At 48.9% G+C, this 21,052-nt stretch overlaps 1 long non-coding RNA gene across 1 annotated transcript in view; it reads left to right on the forward strand.

Annotated features, from left to right (window-relative positions):
• Positions 1 to 650: 650 nt before the first annotated feature.
• The window catches only part of LOC109311283, a 24,265-nt gene continuing 3,863 nt past the window's right edge, over positions 651 to 21,052 (forward strand). Inside the window, exons 1-2 of the long non-coding RNA XR_002101461.1 lie at positions 651 to 873; positions 8,220 to 8,225. This is a non-coding gene — a long non-coding RNA (uncharacterized LOC109311283). The remainder of the gene's footprint in view (positions 874 to 8,219; positions 8,226 to 21,052) is intronic.

The raw sequence follows: 21,052 nt of genomic DNA on the forward strand, positions 1-21,052 counted from the left end.
GCACAGACTAAATTGCCACTGCTCCATTCCTCTGCTGTCAGCATCCATTACACTCATAAGAATCAGATGCCGAATCAGAAAATAATAAAGGCAATATTATGAGCAATGGGGAGAGGAGATTAAAAACTGTGTGCAAAGGGCCTTTGGGTTGCTGTGCTGTTTATTGCACATCTCAGGTTTAGGTTATTTGTGTTGTCACTGAGTTTTGGGGGTTTTGTTTTTTTTAATTTTCCCCAGGTAGGAAGTTGCTGGCTAGGAATTTCATCGCAAACCTGAGGATGAAGAAAGAGGCACTCCTTGTTAGGTACCTGCTGCTCTCAAGAAACAGTCAATGGCTTCTATATTTAAGTGCTACTTAAACCCTCTACCCATGCAGGCAGCATTCCTCACTGCCCTCAGGTCAAATCCTGAGCTCCTTTCTTCACCAACACTCTTATTGGCCCTCATGTCCATTGTACATGCTCGTACCGATGACCAGATACACTTCTTGCTTGCACCTGATGAAGGGAATTGTAGACAGAATGGAAAGTATCATGATGCCCCTTCATACATTCATGGTACATTCACACCTTAAATATGCTACCCAATTTTTGTCCCCCACACCTCAGGGTGCAGAGAACAGCAGCAAGGATGATTAGTGGTATGGAGGGGCTTCCATATGAGGAGGAAGTGAAGAGGCTGGGCTTATTCAGTTTAGAAAATAGATGCTTGAGGGGGAACCTAAAGGTTTACACAATGGTAAAATGGTAAAGAGAAGGTAAATAGGGATTTATTATTTACTACCTCTCACACTACAAGAACCAGGGGTCACAAAATGAGACTAGTAAGTAGTAAGTTTACAACTAGCAAAAGGAAGTTCTTTTTACCCAGTGTGTCACGAATTGTGGCACTCAGTGCCACCGGATGCTATGGAAGCTGACACTTTAGCTAGATTCAAAAAGGGATTGGACAAATTCTTGGAGGAAAGAGACACTGGTAGCTATTGAGCATGAGAGTGAGGGGCACAGCCTCTGAATCAGAACTTCCTGGACCTTAAATGCTGGAGGCTGTAAGTGAGAGAGCAACAGTGGAAAAACGCCTGGTCATCCCCAGTTCACTTTCCCTTTCAGCATCTGCTGTCTGCCGCTGTGACACAGGAGACCAGGCAAGATGGACCTATGGCCTGATGCAGTAAATGGCCGTTCTTATTTTCTTATGTTCCATGTTACACCAGTTTAACTCCACCAGTGAGAATGGTGTTATGCTGGGATAAAGGAGTGTAGAGAAAAGATGGACCCCAGCTTTGGAATTGGCCCAATATTGTCAACAAGTCCTCGGTGTGAATCAAGCATCATAACCTTAAATGGTTTCCAGGGTGTTGTACATCCAAAAAAACAGACTCCACCTATTTTAACTGATTCTTCTTTAATATTCATGGAAAGCTGCTCTTAGCACTGGATATGTAACACCTACCTCCTGAGCAGAGAACAGATGGCACAGCCATGCACTGTAATTTGTTTGACCAGAGCTTCTACATGGACCATAGCCCAGAGTTCCTCTGTGCTAGGAGCTGTACAGCAGAGCACAGAAAAAGAGCGTCTGCCCCAAGGAAGTTTCAATGTAAGTATAAGACAGAATAGCTGGTCAATGGAGGCAGTCACATGAACATGCCTTATGCAGCCCCCTCGAACTTAGCCCCCTAGCTTGCAGGGGTTGTATCCTGGCTTTTCTTCCTTTCCCAAGGATGTGGGAGTGAACAGGGATTGCCAGCACACAGCTGGCAGGGCTGCATGTGCAGGGTGGCAGGGTAGTAGTATAGCACATTATTACCTGCAGTGGAGCAGGAAAAGAGCCCTGTTAGGATCTCTGCACCGGTGGCTACACTGGCAGGGGCTGTTCATATTGGGTATGTATCTGCTTACCTGGTCCATGGCTTGTTAGTTGATACAAGCTTTGCAAATACCTTTTGGGCATTACTGCTTTACTCAGCTTGTGGCTTGCTTGCTTATTTTCCTTCATTTCTTTGGCAATTGCTGTGGGTGAGTGAGGGCAGGATTCTCCTCTTGCTGACATGTGCACCCTCCCCGAGTCACGGGGCCTGCAAGGGGTGTCAGCAGAACCCTAAGAGGCTACCCAAGCTACACAGCCATAGGCAGCCATGGCTTTTTGTTTCTGGTTTGACCTGGTGATGCTGCAATTCGGGTGTTGCCCTAGTTGATCCCTGCAATTGTGACATACATGGAGGAGGAAGATGGACCCCAGGAGTACTCCTGCATTTCCTCAGGGCCTAGAAGACTGGAGTTTGGCCATGTCCTGACTTGCACTAACCCCAGTCCCTTTAAAAACACATATATGTCTCCAAACAGAGCTTTTCCAGCTGGAGGGTGGGGGATGGTTACTCTGTAATCTCCCCAGCTTACTGTTGAAAACATCTTGGTCAGATGTTATCAGCATCTGAACAGGAACAGCTCTGACAGACTGCCTTTTGGGAGATTAGAGGCATCAGTGGTTGCTTAGTACAGTGCAAGATGCTTCTGCTGGTCCCATTGAGGTGCATTTCAAGTGACATTGTTTTGGCTTCTCCCTGCTCTTCTGGTTGGGTGTCAGGATGCCTTATGTTTAATCACTAAAGGATTGATTGTAATCCAGCCCCAAGGAACAAGTCTGCAGAGAACGTTCTCTGCTGATGGCCCTCTGTTAAATGTGTCCTATGGTGCTGTGGATTCGAGTTTCTCCATATTGGAGCAGAGCACCCATCATCCTGAAGAGCACCTTTGGGGGGCAGGCTCAGCTGTGGGACCTAGGACTGAAGAGGCCTTGGACAGCAAAGCCTCTCTGAGCTAGTCTGTGGCACCTTGACAGAGCAGAGATGAGGTCTAGCGTGTAGGGGAAGCTAGGAGTATTTCCCTGCAAAGCAGCAGAGCTGGAGAGGGGTTGGACAAAGACAGGGTGGCAAATGGGGAGTGGGAAGGTCATTCCACAAAGAGCAGCATGAAAACCAACCTGAGAGGTGGAGAGATCAACAGGACATCAAGGCCAGACACTCAGGGAGCAGCAAGCATGTGGCCAGACACCTGACATCGGCAGCAAGGCCTGAGGTACCAGCTGAATGATCTACCAAAGGTAATAAGTTTGCAGCTTATGCCTTATCGTAAGCAGAGAGAAGCAGCAGAGAGACCCAAGGAGAGGATGGTGTGCTCAGATGAGTGGGGGAAGGAGACCATTTGCACGATGGTGTCTTGGCTTAGCAGGTCCAGCAGGGGATGGGGAAGAGGAGGCTGCAGCAGATGAGATGTGAGTTGATCAAGGGCTGGGTAGGATGAGCAAGGGGGAGGCGGCTTCACTGTGATGCAGCACTAGTCTGAGTATATGGGAAGAAAGAAAGGGAGGATTCAAAGAGGGACCCTGTTGTAGGAGCCTGGATCAGAGGGATGATGGTGGTTTAATAGAGAAGGGCAGGAGAAAGATTCAGGGAGGCAAATAAAAGCCTTGGTGTCAGCTGTGTTGGGGGTGGGTTGTTGGATGGCACCACTTCTGGCTCTGTGGGACCAGGCCGACAGGGACAGACACGTCAGGAGCATGCCAACATCAGTCTCATCTCAGAAGAATTCAGGGTGCCTTTGGTTTTGTGCAGTGCGAGCCTCTTTGTGCTCTTTGGCCTCTTTGTGCTGTTTCTCCTGTGATTTCCCACCGGCTGAGCTCAGGAGAGAGGAACTTGCCTCGGCAGGACCCTTATTGATCTGTGACCAGCTCCCCTCCGCTGTGTTTTGCGAGGGGAGGATCTAATCTGTCTGGCTGCTGCAGGCCTCGCATGTCATTCCTTCACTCCTTTTATGTTTTAAATAAGAAAACAAACCCTTTCCTCCAGTAGAAGTGTGAAACAAGAGGGCCCCGCCGGCTGCGTGAGCCATTGCCAGATGGAAATATTGGATGCATTGGGGAGCTCTTGGAGTTTCCAGTAAACTCCAGGCCTTGGCTCCAGAGAGAAGAACGGGCATGTGTCGGGGGGAGACAGGAACCGCGGCAGGAAGTGTGCATCGGAGCTCCGGGAAGTGAGCCGCGGAGAAGCCAAAGCCCCCTGGGCTGCAGCAGCATTCCTGAGTGCTGGAAACCCGAGTCACTCTTCCTGCAACATGCCTGGAATACCTCTGTCTTGGCCAAGTCCTTCTGCTGACCTGGCAGCAATGAAAAGCAGCCACCTCGCTGTGCCAAGCTAAAGGCCTCCGTTCAGGAAGGGATACACTTGTGAAGGCCCCAGCTGTGGGCAAGGGACTGTGCTGTTCTGTGGCAGGAGGGACAAATGAGCTATTCAGCTTGCAAGTGCACCAGGGGACCTGGTGGCCAGCCAGAAAAGACAGCCCTGACTATACCGTCCTAGAGCTTTAATGCTCCACCTGGCTTCTGGTCAGGAAGCGTGTGTGTGGGGTTGGAGAGGGGAGATTCGCTCCTCTGAACAGGTGGGTTTGGAAAACTGCACAGGGGAAACCAGCCGCACGATGTGGGGAAATGGGGTGCTGACTTCCCCCAGCTCTTCAGGGCAGGTGGTGCCAGAGCCAGGATGAGCACCCAGCATTGTGGGCTCCTGGGTCTCATGCTGATTCCCTCCCATGTAGCCCTGTCCCTTACCCTGCACAGCTTGATTGCTAGGTGTGAACAGGAAGATTGTTACGCAGAGGCAAACGGAGATACAGCCAAAACCCGCCTGCTAAACGGAATGGCAGATGGCCTGTGTGTGTTCATATGAGGATGGTGATTGCAGGGTGACCTCCACAGGGTAATGAGTAGCACAGCGATCACGGTGATTCATACACCATGGAAACGAGAGCCTGGTAAATTCATCTCATCCATTCCCTGCCACCGGGCCATGTTCTCCTCAGCAGAATGTTTCCAAGTGTTTTTGTTCAATTGGCTTCTGAGTACCTCCTGCTACAGGGCTTCAGACACACAGCCTGCAAACATTTCCAGTGTCTAATCCAGGGGTGAGCAAAATGTGGCCCGGGGGCCAGTTGCGGCCCTCCAGGCCACTCTATCCGGCCCACAGGGTCCCTAAAAAAATTAGCAAATTAATATTAATGTGCCCTGGGCTGCCTGTCATGTGGCCCTCAATGGCTTGCTGAAACTCAATAAGCGGCCCTCTGCCCAAAATAACTGCCCACCCCTGGATCATCTGTGGTACCCCTTGATGTGCAGCTCAAGTCTCCCTTTGAGTTGCAGCCTATGGCTTTCATTTCAACCCACTCTAAATGGTCCCTCTCCTCTCCAAAGCTGACCAACTTGGAACGTGGGTCAGCAATCACCTTTTATATCATTCTGCCTCCTACCTGGTTGCACTGACCTTGCTACTTTGAACCTTCTGCATCAGGCCAGTCCTTCCAAGACCTTCACCCTCTGTTTTTCTTTCCTGAGCCCTGTTCATGTTAGCAATATCTTTCTTCTGTGGTGGTGCCCAACACTGCAATATTACAGCTAAGGTATTTTGGCAGCTGTTGGCTCCCTGGTCTGTAATGAATAACGTATTTTCTCACATCAATCAATGTCCGTAAGGACATAAGAAGTGCCAGACTGGATCATCAGAGTGGTCCATCTAGCCCAGTATCCTGTCTTTGACAGTGGCAGGAGAAGATGCTTTAGAGGGAGGGCCTTGAACTGGGTATATCTTGAGTAGTCCATGCCCTGTCATACCCTCTCCGGCATCATTGGATTAGAAATGCCTGATGAAACATCTCTGACTTTGATTCAATAGCTACAAATGGAACTATGGTGCATGAATTTGTCTAGTCCCTTTTTGAACCTGTCTATACAATCTGCCTCTGCAACATGCATCATCCATACCACTTCAGAAAAGACCACCTCTACCACTATACTTGTCTCTTTTGTGCTCATTATCTTCTTACTATTCCCCTTACTCTGATGGAGTTTTAAGCTCCTGTCTAACTTGCCCCCTGTCATAGTCTGGCATGGTGGGGAATCAGTTCTCCCCAAGCACTTTCTTCCCACTAGGAGAGCAGCACTTCAGGTTATTTCTCTGCTTGCATTTCTCAGACTTCAGTCTTATTTTGTTATTTCAGGCTCTTCCCCCTTCCTCCTGAATGTATGTGACTCTCCCTAAGGCAGTTTAATTAACATGCCCTCCACAACCACTTCCAGATCATGCACAAAGATATTTAAACAGCCTTGGACCCTCTATTGAGCCCTGGGGCATCTCACTGGATAATCCATCTCACTTTAATCCAGAAGAACTGTGATCGCCTTCTGACTCCACCCCCCAGGCTATTGTAAAGTGGTGTGGTCCTAGGCTATTGGGTTTAATTTCTCTAACTAAAAAGGCTAAACTTAACCCTCATGGTGGTATCCAGTTGCTCCTTATATTTGTGATTTGATAGATGGTGTTTTTCAGGCTGCTCTTCCAATGCCCGGTGCTGTCCATTACTCCTGTGGGTCTTGTACTCTGGGTGCTCGTCTCTATGTCTGGTGAATCATCAGACTGGATAGCACTGACTTTATGAAGGAAAGATGGTGGAAATGACTGCTGGGTGTGTTTGGCTGGATAGTCAGTCCTGGAGTTCCTGCTTCTGTCAGTTCCTCTGTAAATGTTTATTAGCCAGTGGCAAGGGATGGGGGAATTTCCTGTGAAACATGCTGTTTGGGCCTGGGCTAATGCTTGACTCCATGTGTGCCTGCTGGAGTGGGTCTGGTGTTGCATGGAGGGTCCTTCCAGGGGTGTTGAGCTGCTCATGCTTTTTCCATGCACTGGGGAATCCAAGCACCGGGCAGTGTTTAGAGGTTGTAATCCTTTCATCCTCAATGACAGAGGGGTCTAGAAAAGGTGAAGAAAGCTTTGATACCAGCCCAGCTGTTTGGGCCCCTACAGGCAGTAACATGTGTTACTCATGTTGCATCTCCTCTTCATTAATATGAAGTGCTGCTCCCGGTGATGGACCTAACTGAGGAAGCCTGGAGCTGCAGGCTTCCTCAGTTAGGTCCCTCACTGGGATCAGCACTTCATATTAGCGAGGAGGAGATGCAACATGAAAGCCTGGAGCTTTCAGTAGCATTTGGATCGGAGGTTTTGGAAGGTTATTGTTCACCTTGATATCATCTGTCTATGCTGCTCACTGCCAGGGGTGTAGAGCTGTGGCTGATCCCCTTGTTTGGAGCTACCTCTTAGTGTGTGAGCAAGGCTGAAGATCATAGACATGTGCTGTGCTATTCTTAGTTAGTCAAGGCTTCATTTAACAGCTGGTACAGTAGCAAAGCAGGGAAAGAGCTTGCTGTGTTTGCCTTGGGCTTAGCCTCGGTCTCTATTTTAAAGGTTTTTTTGCCAGCAAAACTATGCCACTTAAGAGTGGTGGATTCACACCTCTCACTGATATTGCTAAGCCAGCAAAGGTCATAGCAGAGATGTGGTTAGTACCTCAAGAGAGACCTTTGTGCCAGTCTCACTTCATCCATTTGGGGAGCTGATTTAATGTGTTTTCAAGAGCTAAACTGTCTCTCTTCTAAGGGAACGCAGTTCTGTCTGGCTTAGCAGTATCAGTGTGGGGTGTAATTCCAACGCCTCTTCCCCAGTCCTAATTGGCGTAATGTTGCCAGTACAGACAAAGGCAGATAGCACTACCAGCTCTAATAGCAGACTCTTTGTACATACAAAAAGCCCTGGGCTTGGATTAGTCCATCTTTAAGTAAAACTGTCCCTGGTCATTACTACTGGGCTGCAATTCTTAGGCAAAGGGGTTGCCCTGAATGCTGTTTGACCGTTTCATGTCAGGACTTGTATAAATCTGCAACACCTTAGCATTGCTGATCTCTCCTCTGTGAGCTACAAGACCCCAGACCTCTGGTGTCAGAAGAAGGGGCAACATTATTCAATGTGGTGGTTGTGCTGTGATTGCCTTCCTGGCTCAGGCGGCAGGGCTGGCAAAGGGGCTATGTGAAAGGCAGAGCTTTCATGTCTATTTATCTGTGTGCACAAATCATGGTGCACAGAACATAAACAGAGCGATAATTAGTTACACAGGTCTCCTATGAGAAAACAGAAAAGCAGGGCCTGCTGTGTTTCCAGGGAAGGAAATCCCAGCTCCCCAGCAGTCTGTGTGCTCCAAATAATCCCAGCGATCATCATGAAGCAGGAAGAGATTGTTAGGAATGAACAAGGAAGCAGGGCCAGGGCTTGAGCAGAGCAAACTTTTTAGGACCGGAAAGCGGGAGTAGAAGCACACAAAAATGCTCTGTGATCCTAGACAGGAGTGGCTGCGAACATGCAAAAGTGGGGGTGAGAGAGAAGCAATAAATGTTGCAGTAAAATTGTAAGGGAAAGGGGGCAACCTCCACTCTGTACCTGCTAATGAAAGAAGAACAAAGTGTGCACATTGGGATGGCCAAGCAGGGCTGTTGCAAAGGCAAATTCTTCACTGTAAGTGTCATTAAGCAGCCGGAAGTCCTTTGGTTCCTTGTCCTCATGGTAAATCCTGCTAAATCCATCAGGTGAGGACACAGGGGTGAGGGGGAGGACACAGAGTCCTCAAGAAAAACAACCACCCCTGTGATGCTGCAGGGATTTCAGCTGGGTCACAAAGGCACCAGGTTTTCCTGACATTTTCCAGGGAGGAAGATGTGAAGTCAGCTGTACACCATCACAGAAAAGCCCCCTTTCCAGGCTGGTGGCCCACTACTGCTTTCCCCAGTGGGGCAGGCCCACCCCCCGCTCCTGGGGCATGAGAGGGAAGGGGAATGGGCAAGGAGGGGTAAGTATGTGTGGAAGCTGGGAGCAGCCCCAGGTCCAAGAGAGGGTTTATGTCAGTAAGTTTCATGGTTGTTAGGGGCTGAAAGGGACTGGTTGAATATGTGTACGCTGCCCAGTACAGCAGAGCCCTGATCCTGGACTGCAGCACATAGGCATCACTTCAATAATAATGCTGGTGTATCTTCACAGCTAGAAGACTATGGTACATTGCCCAGTTAAGTCAAACCCAGCTGTGAGTTAGCAATGACTTCCAATTACCCTCCCCACCACGGTACATCCTAAATCATGACATATCCTGACTTGCCCAATGGATTGTGACATGCAGTGACAATGCCTTGGTGCCACAGTTGCTCTCAGGAGCAAGGAAGAGGCTGTTGTCAATCTGCCCATAGACAAACCCCATGCTATGCTTCCTAGAGTTTGCACAGCTCTGCCTGCAGGTTGGAGGTAATAGGGGCTTCTTTGAAAATTCATGGCTTAAAATCAGGTGTCACAGGAGATGAGAGAGCATGGAGTGGGAGGGACATGGGAGGACATGGGAGGGTGGAGGGGGACAGGGTGGGAGAGGAAGTTGGGGGGAGGAGACAGGGTGAGTTTGAAGGCTTAAAGAGCAATTAGTCAAAGCTGAATTGTTTTTCTAAACTCTGAATGAAAACAAAGAGTGGGGCATGGCCCAGATGGTGCCAGGGGATCAAATAAACGTCGCACTCAGGAAGCAGGTGCTACTGGGAATGTTTCCTGCTAGCCCCGCTGCTGCTTACAGCCACTTTTATTATTTGTTATTTTTCAGGACTGCAGCTGGGGTTTCCCTCCAGCTGTGTGGAAATATGTTTGAGACAGGTCCTCACTGGAGAGGGAGGGTCCACAAGGGCTAGTCAACAAGCCGGTGACGCTCGGACGTTCTGCAGTAACGTGCAAGGAGTCGTCTGGGTCTGGTGTCTCCGATGAGGCTGAATTTCTCTTTGTGTCCACCCAACTGTGCCTTCCTTCACCATCAGCACTCGTCTCAGAGCAGCTGGGAGATGGGCAGAACCAGTTTCATTCAGTCCTGAAGATTTACATTTCCATCTCGTTCATTAGATTTTTATTTGGGGGTAAATTTCCATTTTCCCTCGCAGGAAAGAGAAACACTTTCCAAACCCAGAGCATGCCAGAACTCAGGAGAATGGCTTCGAATAGCAAGACGTACAAAATAATACATTTGTTCTTTTTATTTGCCAATGCCTCTTTGAGGTATGGCACTTCAGACTTTTAAGGGGGGGTGCGGTGTCTCTCTCACCATGAGGACTTAAATCGGAGAAAGAAAGAAAGGAGGGAAGCTGGACATCTTTCCCAACTGCATAACTCCAGGAGTTGGGGCTTTAAGAAAAACACCAGATTTGCAAGACTTGAGATAAAGCCATGTGGGCTAGTGACACTGGCAGACGTACTTGGTTTGCTGGGGTGGCGCGGAGGGCAAGGAAGGTTTTAATTCATTAAATGCAATGCTGCCTTGGCAGCCTTGAGACTGAAACCCATTATTTTCCTTCAGGATTCGTGCTGCACTGACAATAGCACTGCAATTTCCTATTCGCTTTTCCAACAGCACTTTATCTCCTGTTCCCCCATGAATCTCCTCTAGCCCTACAGGGTCCCCCCCTGTCTAACCCATGGCCTTTCTGCTGAGTTTGATGCCAGGAAGGTCACTTTGTGTCGAGTGTAGGCATCATCTTTAAGGTGGGGACCCTGTCCACATGGGACTGAACTGAGATCCACCCAACTCATCTCCTGAAGGCCTCTGTCCAGCCTTGAGAAGGGAATGATTTTCCCCTTTCCCATTTGGACTGGATTTGCATTGATGATGGAAAATATCTCATTTCTCTAGCGGCAAACAGTGCAGTCTCCTAGATACACTAATACAGTGGTTCTCAATCTTTTTTGTACCAGGACCCATTTGTAAATATAGATGGCCAGTCAGTCTTGACCCAATGCCCCTACCTGTTGCCCGCAGCCCCTGCCTCCCAGTGTGTGGGCCACAAGCAGCCCCTTGCAGGCTGGAACTCTGCCAGCCTCCAAGGGAAAAGCCACTGTTTCCCACTTTTTTCTCCTTTACAGGAGAATCCATTTTTAAAGTTTGTCGATTCATTTTTAAAGTTTATTCATGACCCTTTCATATATTCTTGTAACCCACTTTTGTGTCATGACCCATGGGTAGAGAAATGCTGCTCTAATACATTATTCAGGATATTGATTGCTCTGTAATTGTTCCCACAGGTATTTTTTTTTTTTTTTATTGTGGACTTGAACCTAGCCTACACAACCAACCTACACCTACTGGGTGCATGCAGCATGCCTAGACCTAGTATAGTGGAGAGGACTGTAAATCAGAACTGGGGAGCACTGGCAGAGCTGTCCTGGAGCAAAGATAATGGTGGGGGGGGAGTACAATGGGCTAGGGTTGAGGTGCATCCACAGAGCTCCTGCAGGGAGCACAGGGCTGAAACAGCAAGGGGTGTTGTAAGCCAAGATTGTGGGGCACTGGTAGTGCTGTGAGGGGAGCTTGCAGCCACCTGTGCTGCCTGTTTCTAGCAGGCCTCTCATCTCCTTGCTCTCAGGAGCTCTGAATCTCACTTTTACTGACAGGTGGCTGCTGCCAGTGGCAACATGCTGAGTGCATTTACTGGGCGGTGGAAAGCTTTCGGCCTGCTCCTGGCCTGCCCTGCCTGTTGTTTTCCAAGTCAGGCCTTGGAAAAAGAGACTGTGCTTTCTGGATCCACTTCCAGGACCTCAGGAGAGGAATGTTGCCGAAATTCAGACTTTCCATGAGCAGCGATTGGGCGTGGGCAGCCGTCAGCTCATGAGGCTACAATGGAACATCCAGCTAAATATACCCCAGCCAGGAAATCAGGTGAGTGAGAAGCCCAGGTCTCACCGGGGGACATTCCCACACATAGCTGGGGTGCAGCCTGTTTTGTTGCGGGGCAGGGGGCTAGCTCTGGGACTCTCCCAGCTGTTCCAACCACTTCTTCCCCAACTGATGCTCTATGTTCGCCCTCTCTTGAGCTCCCAAGACCTTCAAAGCCAGTGCAAACACCATCCATTGATGTGAGGTGCTTCCTGCCCTCATGTGCACTGCCCATATGCACTTCCCAGCCCTCCTGAGGGCCCCTGGTCCCTAGGATACCTCCCCCCTGCCTTAATGCAACAGGACATTGTTGTATGGGAGAAGTGGGTCCGGTAGCCAATACTGGGAGAGAATCACAGAATCATAGAGGAGCAGGGCTGGAAGGGACAAGCTGGTGGTCATCTAGTCCAACCCCTGCTCATCCAGTGGTTTCCTGGATGATAGACAAAGGAGAAGCAGGAGTGCCCAGCCTAGGTCATTAGTTTTGGGGCCAGCTGTTCACAACAGACTGTGGCTAAGACTGAGAGGGAGCTAACTCTGGGCACTGATAGGCACCTTCCACCCAGGAAACGGTCCAACTTAGAGTGAAGTGCTGCTCATACCTCAACTTGCTCATCTCCAGCCCTGTGGGTGAGGTGGAGAATGTCCTCGTCTTTATTTTACAGTGGGGGAAGCTGAGATTGAGGCCTGGATCCACTCAGCAGCCTCAGTTCCCATTGACTTCAACAGAGTCTGCCTGTTCCTTAGGCCTAAAGAACAGCTCAGTGATGCATTTGAGCCCATGCCGTGAGTCAGCAGAAGACCTGGGGTGAATACTTGGGACTTCCCGACTCCTGGTACTGTGAGCTCAAGGTCAAGCTGACCCTTTGGTGGGAAAGGCATTGGGCTGTTTCCCAGGATCCTTGATCAAACATGGAGTCATAAATATTGGAGCAAGATGTTTCTCAGCCTCTGCTCGGCTGCTCCGAGGGGAGGTTATTACCCACCAGACGGCTGGTGTGAGGCGACCTTGAGGCACTGCGCCATTGCCTGGCTTCAGAACAATGGGAAGGAGCTGGGCGAAAGGAAGCTCTCTAAGTACCAGACGGTAATCGCCTGCCCAGAGGGAGGGGGCAGGAAACCCAGCATGCCCAGGGGTCAGAAGTATAATCATGACAGATCTTCCCTGTTAACAAAAGTGGGGGGAGGGTGGGACCCCTTACTTTTAGAGGTTAGCCCTGGTGAAGTAAGCAATTGGGCATTAAGGTGGCAACCCCCTCGCCCCCAGTTCTGATCCCTGTCTCCCCATGGGACAACTGATGGGCTGCAACAATTTAGGAGCGTTCAGGAGGAAAACTATTGCTGCGATTCCAGGTGTTCTTCCCCTGTGGGAATCCAGCTGCTCAAGCGTCCTCACGTGGCTTGGGTTTAAATTTCTGGTGCTGTTCACTCCCTTCAAGAGCTGGCGTAAGTGCAACCTGGCATGTGCTCCCCATGACTGGCCACCTCAGCTCAATAAAATAGTAACGCTGGGTGATTTCCTCTCTCCACATATCAACCGATCAAAGCTCTCAGCAGGGAAAGGTATAGAGAAGTGGTATCTTGGTGCCCTAAATTAATGCTTTTTGAGGAAGTGTTGGCAGCAGAGAGTCCATGGCACAACTGGGCCACCTGGTATTAGGCAAAGAGCCTTGGATATGTCCTGCTTAGTTGGACAGCTCATCCTGAATGTCCATTTTCCTCCTCTTTTTTTTTTTTGCACTGAAATTCCTGCATTTCCAGTATAATAAACCAGTGCAGTTGCTGATTCTAATTCAGAAAGCATCAGCTGCAGCAGTCCATCTTCCATACTGGTTCAGAAAAAAGCCACAAAGTTTGGTCACGCCAATGTCTTGTTCAGCAACTGCAGAAATCAGGGCACCTGTGAATTGTCTTCCTCCACTTGTGGAGCCCCTTCACTGTAAATTCCAATTGTTACTCTTAAAATTATTTTTTCTTTTGGTAGAGGAAGAAATAGATGATTAAATGTGATTCTTTCAAGGCTGATGAGGGATGGTGCCGGGCTAGGCAGCCAGGGCACTTGGTGGTGGGTAGAGCTTAGCACAGTGGGTAGCAGATTTAATATGCAGGTATCCTGCTGGAGCACTGGTATAGTGGGAATATGCTGTAGACAAGGCTTACCCATTGGGTCTGGCAGGAAGTTCTCACCAGCAAAGGGGTGTGGGTTTGATCAGCACCTCAAACTCTTCCATGTTTCTCCATGCTCAGGCATGAAGTGGACATTGGTGACCCTCTGAAGTTCCCTAGTTTCCTCTCCTCTCTTGTGGTGGTTTTGATGGTGCTCAGTGACTCAGGGACATTTTGGGGTAAATAAAAATGTTTCATTAATTTCTTCATGTACCAACACCTAATCTGTCAGGCACTTTTTATGGAGGGTGGAGCATCATTAGTTCTCTGTGCCAAGTGCAAGGGCAAATATGGTCGTGGGTAGGGGTTGGAGTCTAGAACTTGAGATTGGTCACTCAGGTTCTTCTGCTTTGCTGTATGGTCTAGGTTGAGCCTCTCTGACCTTCTGTGCTCTAGCTGGTTCAGGTGTAAGAAGCTGCACTCAAGATTTGCAAACCATGTTCACAGTGTTGTGTAGATCAAGCTAGAGCAGTGCAAGGTACCCTAGGAAGCTGCCATGGGCCCCAACCAAAACTTCTGAAGTTCATGTTTTCTTTCCTTGCTTCTTTGTTTTCTCTCCTGCTTTGGCTGACTCCACATAGACCTGAAAGTGGGAAAAATGATAAGGGAAGTCACTTCTCATGGCAATGCTACCCTATCTAGAAACCAGGAAACCCCATACATCCCTTGAGGAGATGGCAAGATGTCCAGATGAAGCAGAAAGCAAAAAGTTCAGGTAAGTGATGGCATCTAATATAAAACATTACAGTAGTGCTCAGAGAAGCTGATCGGGATTGGAAGGCCAAGGTTGAGCTGGGCATTGCATAGATATCATGCAAAGAAGTTCCATGCCCCAAACACCTTGCAGCCTATGGAGAAAAGTGACATAAGCAGTGATGGGGAGAAGGACTCCATAGAATCTGTACCATGTTTTTTAGCCACTTTCATTTTTTTTGTTATATATAAGGTATGTCTTGGCTCTCCCCCATCTACCTTTCACTCACACTAGGCATTGTGTTGAGATGGGATGTGGGCTGAGACTGGGGTCTAGCAGGAGCTGCCTGGACTCCAGAATGGACTGAGCTGTGTCTGATTTCCCTACTGGCTACAGGCAGTTAAATCCAAGCTTTAAGTCCATCCTTTCAGTTGCCCTGTGTCTGCTCAACACCATCCAAGGCAGTAGCTCCTCCTGGGTCTCTGACAGCTTTCAAGTGCCCTCCCTTCTACTTCCCATGCTGTCCTAACCACCGGTTCTTCCTTCTGCATCCTGCCTTGCCTTGCCTTTTCCCTCCTGCTCTGGTTCCTAGATCTGACCTTGGTCTGACTCTCGTTCTTAGCATTGGTTCTAACTACGTGGATGAATTGTCCATGCTGCAGTCATTACAACAGCAGGAGGGGGAGACCATTTTAAGGAGAGGACACTAGCCATATGTGTCTCAGCTTGGAGGCTTCTATTCAAAGCATGCACAAAGCAGGTCAGGAGGTCTCTGTTTCCTCACACAAAAGCAAGGGGACATTCAGTGAAACTGGATGGTGGCAAACTCCAAGCTGATGAAAAGAAATAGGGGTGGGTTACACTGAGGTGAACAATGTAGCTAGATTTAAAGAGGAATTGGGGAAATGTATAGATAACAAGATTATCCAGACTGAGAACAGTCAATACTAAAAACTGAGAAGGGCTATTACATCTAAAGCACCAGGGTGAAAACCTGTCCATGACAAGATTGGGGTCCACACCTGTCTACTCTGGCCTTCTGCCCATGCCTCTGGTTCAGGTTTTGGTCCCAAAATGTATGCCAGCTTAGCTTGGCCATGAGGCTGATTAGCAGTTCCACCATAAAGGGTGCTCCAGTCCTTGCGAGAGTTGCCCATCACTAAGCTAGGTGCATCAGCTCTGGTCTTGCCAGGGTATCTGGGAGCTGATAGATGAGGAGAGGGAGTGCTCTGTGGTGCTTTGCCTGCAGACAGATTTGGGGAGAAGAAACCAGTGTTCAGAAGGTGATCTGAGGTGTGGGGGGAACTCAGTGCTGAGCCTGAGGTCAGCATAGTCCCTGATCTGTGAGGGTGTGTGTTCCCAACAATGAGAGGCACATTGAGCAATTTGAAAGCAGCAGGGGCACTGCGCTCTTTCCAGCTTAACGACGAGGCGGGGGGGAGGGCATGGAGTGGAAAGCAGTCCGGAGACTGGAGCCATCAAGCTGAAGAGAACGCCAGGTCTCTATCCACCCACTCCACCCTCACCCTGCCCCTCCTGAGCCCCCCTTGAAGCCTCTTCTGATCTATGGAAAAAAACGGCTCCCCAGGTAGAGGAGGAAGCTGGCAGTGACAGTGCTCTGAGGATGTCACACTGAAATCAGCAGGGCTATTTATAGGCAGCTAATTGATTAGGGCAGCCACAGCAAAAGGAAATGACTTTGAGGACTGACAGAAAACTGCGGTGCCTGGCCAGCTTCAGAGAGACCTTTAGGGTACAACAAAACCCTGGGACAATTGAAGCCTGGCTAATGGCTTTGAAAACAAGAGCGCTTTAGAAAGGGAGGCAGTGATGAGGAGAGGAGCAGCAGTGAATAGTCAGGATTCACTAGGAACCACTAGCACCACTGGAGCACCGGGGAATATGTGGGGCTTTACTAGAGCCCCCCTGTTGTGCATGCATGTGTTTATGTGTGCATTGAGGACTGCCACAATGTGACTGATGGGGGATTCCTGATGACAGTGGTTTAGAAAGGAAACCAAGCCTCCACCTCATATGGGCAGATCCCAGGATGGGCACTAGTGTGGAGCGCACAGATCACCCTATCTCTGCCTCCTACAGGGTTTGGAAGCACCAGCGAGACAATGCTCGACCAGATGGGCACTGGTGTGATTCAGTCTGGTCCTGTTTATGATCCTCTTTGTAAGCTAAGCCCTCACTGGCTTTGGTTTGTGATGAACCAGCCTAGCTGGGAGCACCATTGAAGCAGAAGTCCATGCAAACAGATGGCCCACAGCAGACCTGGTGACGAGGCCCTTCCTCTGCCTTAGCAAGGTGAAGGACTGGGAGACAGACAAGGGACAGGCCCTGTCTTGCTGAAGACTGGCAAGATTTTTCAGGTTGTATGAGTTCAGTAGCAGTGATAGGACCTGGCTTGCCCCAGAACCCCCATCCTGACCTGTGAGCTGAAGGTGGGGGGAGTTTGCTCTCCAGAGCCCAATGCTTCAGTGACTCGCCATTTCTTGAGGAGGTGCATGGAGTCCATCCTCAGTGGAGTTTGTTTTTGTGGGGGGATAGAATGAGATGGAGCAGGACACAGAGAATGAGCTTTGTACTAGTGCTGGGGAAAAGGTGCTTGGAAAAAGGAAGAATGAGTGGCATGTTCTGGGGCTTAGATGGGGCATCACCTGAGCACAGCCCCATGCTGGTCATGTGCATCTTGTGTGTGAACAGCTAAACAGTGCACCTGCAGTCAGTTGGGGCCCTTTCCTGGAACAAGTCCACTATTGATCAGGAAAGGTGAAAGCTGGATGGAAACTTGGGAAAGGCAGTGATCTCCTCTGGGAGGGGGCGCAGGACTGGGACACCTGTGTTCTTTTTTCTAGCTTCACAAATGACTCCCTGTGTAATCTCCAGCAGTGTCTTCCTGCCTCGGTGCTGCCATTTGTCTCTTTGTGAAACAAGGTTAATGAACTTACCCACTCAGCAGGAGGGGCTGTGAGGATTAATTAATTGAAGCTTGCAAGATACTTTATGTTCCTTGCATGGAAGACATACAAGCTAAATGGCTTGAGATAGCATTTATAAGCACCTGAAGCCTGGAAACATGTGTGGGGAGAATCATGGATCGGCAAACCTCTTCTCCCAGCAGCGCTGCACGCTCCTCAGCTTGTCCAGCCAGAAACCTACGTACTGATGCCATCACTGGTGCAGATTCATGGTCTGTGAGCTGATCACAGCTGTTCTCCTTTGTTTTTAAGATGTTACATGATGGACTGTGTCAGTGTCTGAAGAGTAATATGAATTGATACCACATTCCTACAGCAGGGAAAAGCCCCTTTTCCTGCAGAGCCCCAAAGAGGTGAATTCCAGAAGAGTGCGGGTGGCAAGAATGCTGTGTCTTGTCCAGGCAACTGTGGTTGAAGCTGGTGTGAGCAGCAGTAATCCACTGTCTCTGAGTTTGCTCATTTGGAAATGGTGCTCTTTTCAACGGTTCTGTTATCAGATGGAGCATTTCCTTCATCAGTGTTAATATCCATGTAGTGAAACAATGAAAGGGCTTCCTATCAGTTCCAAATAGGACGTGAAAAGCTCTCGGCGTTAAGAGTAGAGGATGCTGGAATAGGGCAATGGGAAACGTCTGAGTCACTGAAATGCCTCTTTGATTCCATTAGTCTGCTGCATTCAACTGGAGGGGGGAAAATCGTGTAGTTAGTTAATGATCTGAGGGACAGAGGACAGGAAAGACTAATGCTTGCAATGTGGCCTCTGCAAAAAAAGGAAAGAGTAGGAGAGACCAGCTGCCTGGGGCTTCAAAAAGTAAAGAGAATAACCAAGGATCAAGAAAAGTGACTTGCGATTGGACTCATCTTGGCTTTAGAGAAGCATGTGGTATGAAAAGTCTTAGAAACAGAGAGAAACCCTGATACTCCAACCAAATCAGCAGCATCACTCCCATTCAACTGGACTTGAACATGTTTTCCCAAGGGTTGAACTGGCCCACTGACTTCTACAGAGCTGCAGCAGAAAACAAAGTTTAGTGGGCACCTGGGTTGTCAGTTGTTTGCTGCCAATCATTACAGATCCCTTTGATCCATCTGCCTTTTATGGTAGAGAGATATTTCAGTATGAAGGCAGATGTTAGTGACAAGCTGGCCAGTCATGGAGCATGGCGCATTTAGAGATTCCCAGATTATAGGGCCAGGAGAGACCATTATGACCGTCTAATGCCCAACATTGCAATGCCCAAAAGTCCAGCACAATACAATAAAATGTGGTACAATGTGTGGCTACACAATAAAGGACAATACAATGCTACAAGTGTAATGTGATTCAGCATGGTACAATACAATACTGCACCAGAGAATAGAATCCAATATAATGTAGCACAATGACTCCATACAGTAAAATGAAGCTCAGAAAAATTCTGTGCTAAATCTCACAGTTACCTGAATCCTGCTTCCATCTGAGTTGCTGGTTCTGCTGCCATAGATTCCAGAACTGGGCCAAAGTGATGCCTCATGATTATTTATAGAGGGGCCACTGCTGCTGAACATTTTACAGAGCAAGGGAAGGGCATGATCCCTGCCCTAAAGACTCCTTAACTATAAGGAAGTCCCAGTGCTGCCTCAGAAGAGATCCATCTGGTTATGGGATTGCTGCATGGAACCCACAAGGCTGATAGGACAAGCTTCATCCCAGTGTAGATCCATTAGGACAATGGGATTTGCACCAGCTGCTTCAGGTACCAGTCAAAGAATAAGACCCTGTCTTTTCCCTGTGTTTTCTTTCGCCTACAGTTTGGGTGACGTGTGGCTGGCTAACGCAAGGCAGGCACTGGGCCACTAGCTGCCATGTCACAGAAGAACATAGTCTGGTGTCCTTCATCCTGTGATGGCTGATACCTGCAGCTTTGTAGGACAAAACTCCACAATTCACCTGCCTGATGCTGTCCATGAGGGAGGATGGAGTCTCTCCCTGTCACTTTGGTAGGAGGCATTCTGTGAGGGAGCCTCAGGTCCCTCCTCATACTGCAGCTTCTCTCTGGCAAGGGAGAGGCATTTGGATTTTAGGGCTGGGAATCCAGCCCCTTCCATCAGAGCTATTTGCTTTCAAAAGATTTGTGAATAGCTTGAATTTAAAAGCTCAGCAAATCCTTCCCCTCTGAGCTCCACTGGTTCACTGAACTAAAGAGGAAAAGTGTTCTTTATAAATCATCCAATGTCACAGGACCACAGAGAGGGGGGTAGACTCCTTTTATTGTCAGTTGTCCTGGCCGGTGGCAGGAAGCATTTTCTGGCCACTGACTCCAGTTACTCTGGATCAAATTGCTTAATGCCAGGACTGAGTTGCCTCCACCCACTGGCCTTAACAGGCCAGCATCATGGAGCTGTGAGAGAACCATCCCTGAACCAAGCCTCCTGCTTCAGGTCTGCATCTTGATTTCTGGACCCCATGTGTGAGTTGCAGTTCTGGAGCTGACATATGAATCCTCCAGCTGCCATCCATGCTCTGGGACACTGGTTGGGAAGGGATTTTCCCTCATTGTAATTTGGCTGGAGGAGAACTACAGGAAAACTCCTTGCAAACACATGGCATCTAAACCAGGGGTGGGCAATTATTTTGGGCAGAGGCCCTCTTACTGAGTTTTGGCAAGCCATTGAGGGCCACATGACAGGCAGCCCAGGGCAGATAAATATTAATTTTCTAAATTTTTTAGGGGCCCCGCGGGCTGGATAGAATAGATAGATGCAGGCCGCATCTGGCCCCAAACCGCATTTTGCCCACCCCAATCTAAACCCATCTACCTCCTCCTCCCTCATCCACTGTTCTGTGCCTTCTCACCTCTCTCCACAGCACTGATATGAGTGCTGATATGAGACAGGACTAGTAAGGGCCTAACTTGCTTTTCCTCCTGTTGAATCTATTTCGAGGTTACTGGGCTCTCATGTCATTTTGGCGGGACTAGAAGAAAGGAGCAGAGGAGTCGGCATTCTCCACTGGCTCTGGCTGTGCCATTTCACAGCTGCTATGCATTGGTGAAAGTGGAGTAGGGTAACAGGGAATCAGACCCCTGGGGGAAGTGATTTGCCATGGCTCAGAAGGAAACCAAATGCCAGAGCCAGGACTGATCTAAGCAGTATCCAACCCTTCAACCTGTGCTCAGGCCACTTCAGCATGTTTTTCTGAGAGAAGGGCACTGGCAGAGTGGACCAGGAGCTAGGATGTCAGACTGTGGCTTGGGTACGTATGTAAGTAAGTAGCAGAGCTGGGAACAGATCCTCTGTGACCTTGGACAAGTAAGTCATTTCCCCTCCCAGTACTTCTCCTTCCTGCCCTTTCTCCTATCTAAATACAAAAGAAACTCTTTGGGACAGGGGTTGTCTCTTGCTACATCTCTGTTCACAGCTTCACATAATACAGCCCTGATTTTAGCTGGGACATTTGGGATTTTAGCTGGTGTTCCAGATAATGAGCAATAATAACAATAATAACCATAACAGCTTCCTGGGAGAGAGTTGGGTACTGATGAGTGGGTAATGACAAGCAGTTTAACTCCAGGAGAGGTCTTTCCATCATGTGCCTGTGCTCCCTCAACTGTCGCTTC

Source organism: Crocodylus porosus, unplaced genomic scaffold (genome assembly GCF_001723895.1).
Source record: "Crocodylus porosus isolate Cpor-Errol unplaced genomic scaffold, CroPor_comp1, whole genome shotgun sequence".
Classification (NCBI taxonomy): Eukaryota; Metazoa; Chordata; order Crocodylia; family Crocodylidae; genus Crocodylus; species Crocodylus porosus.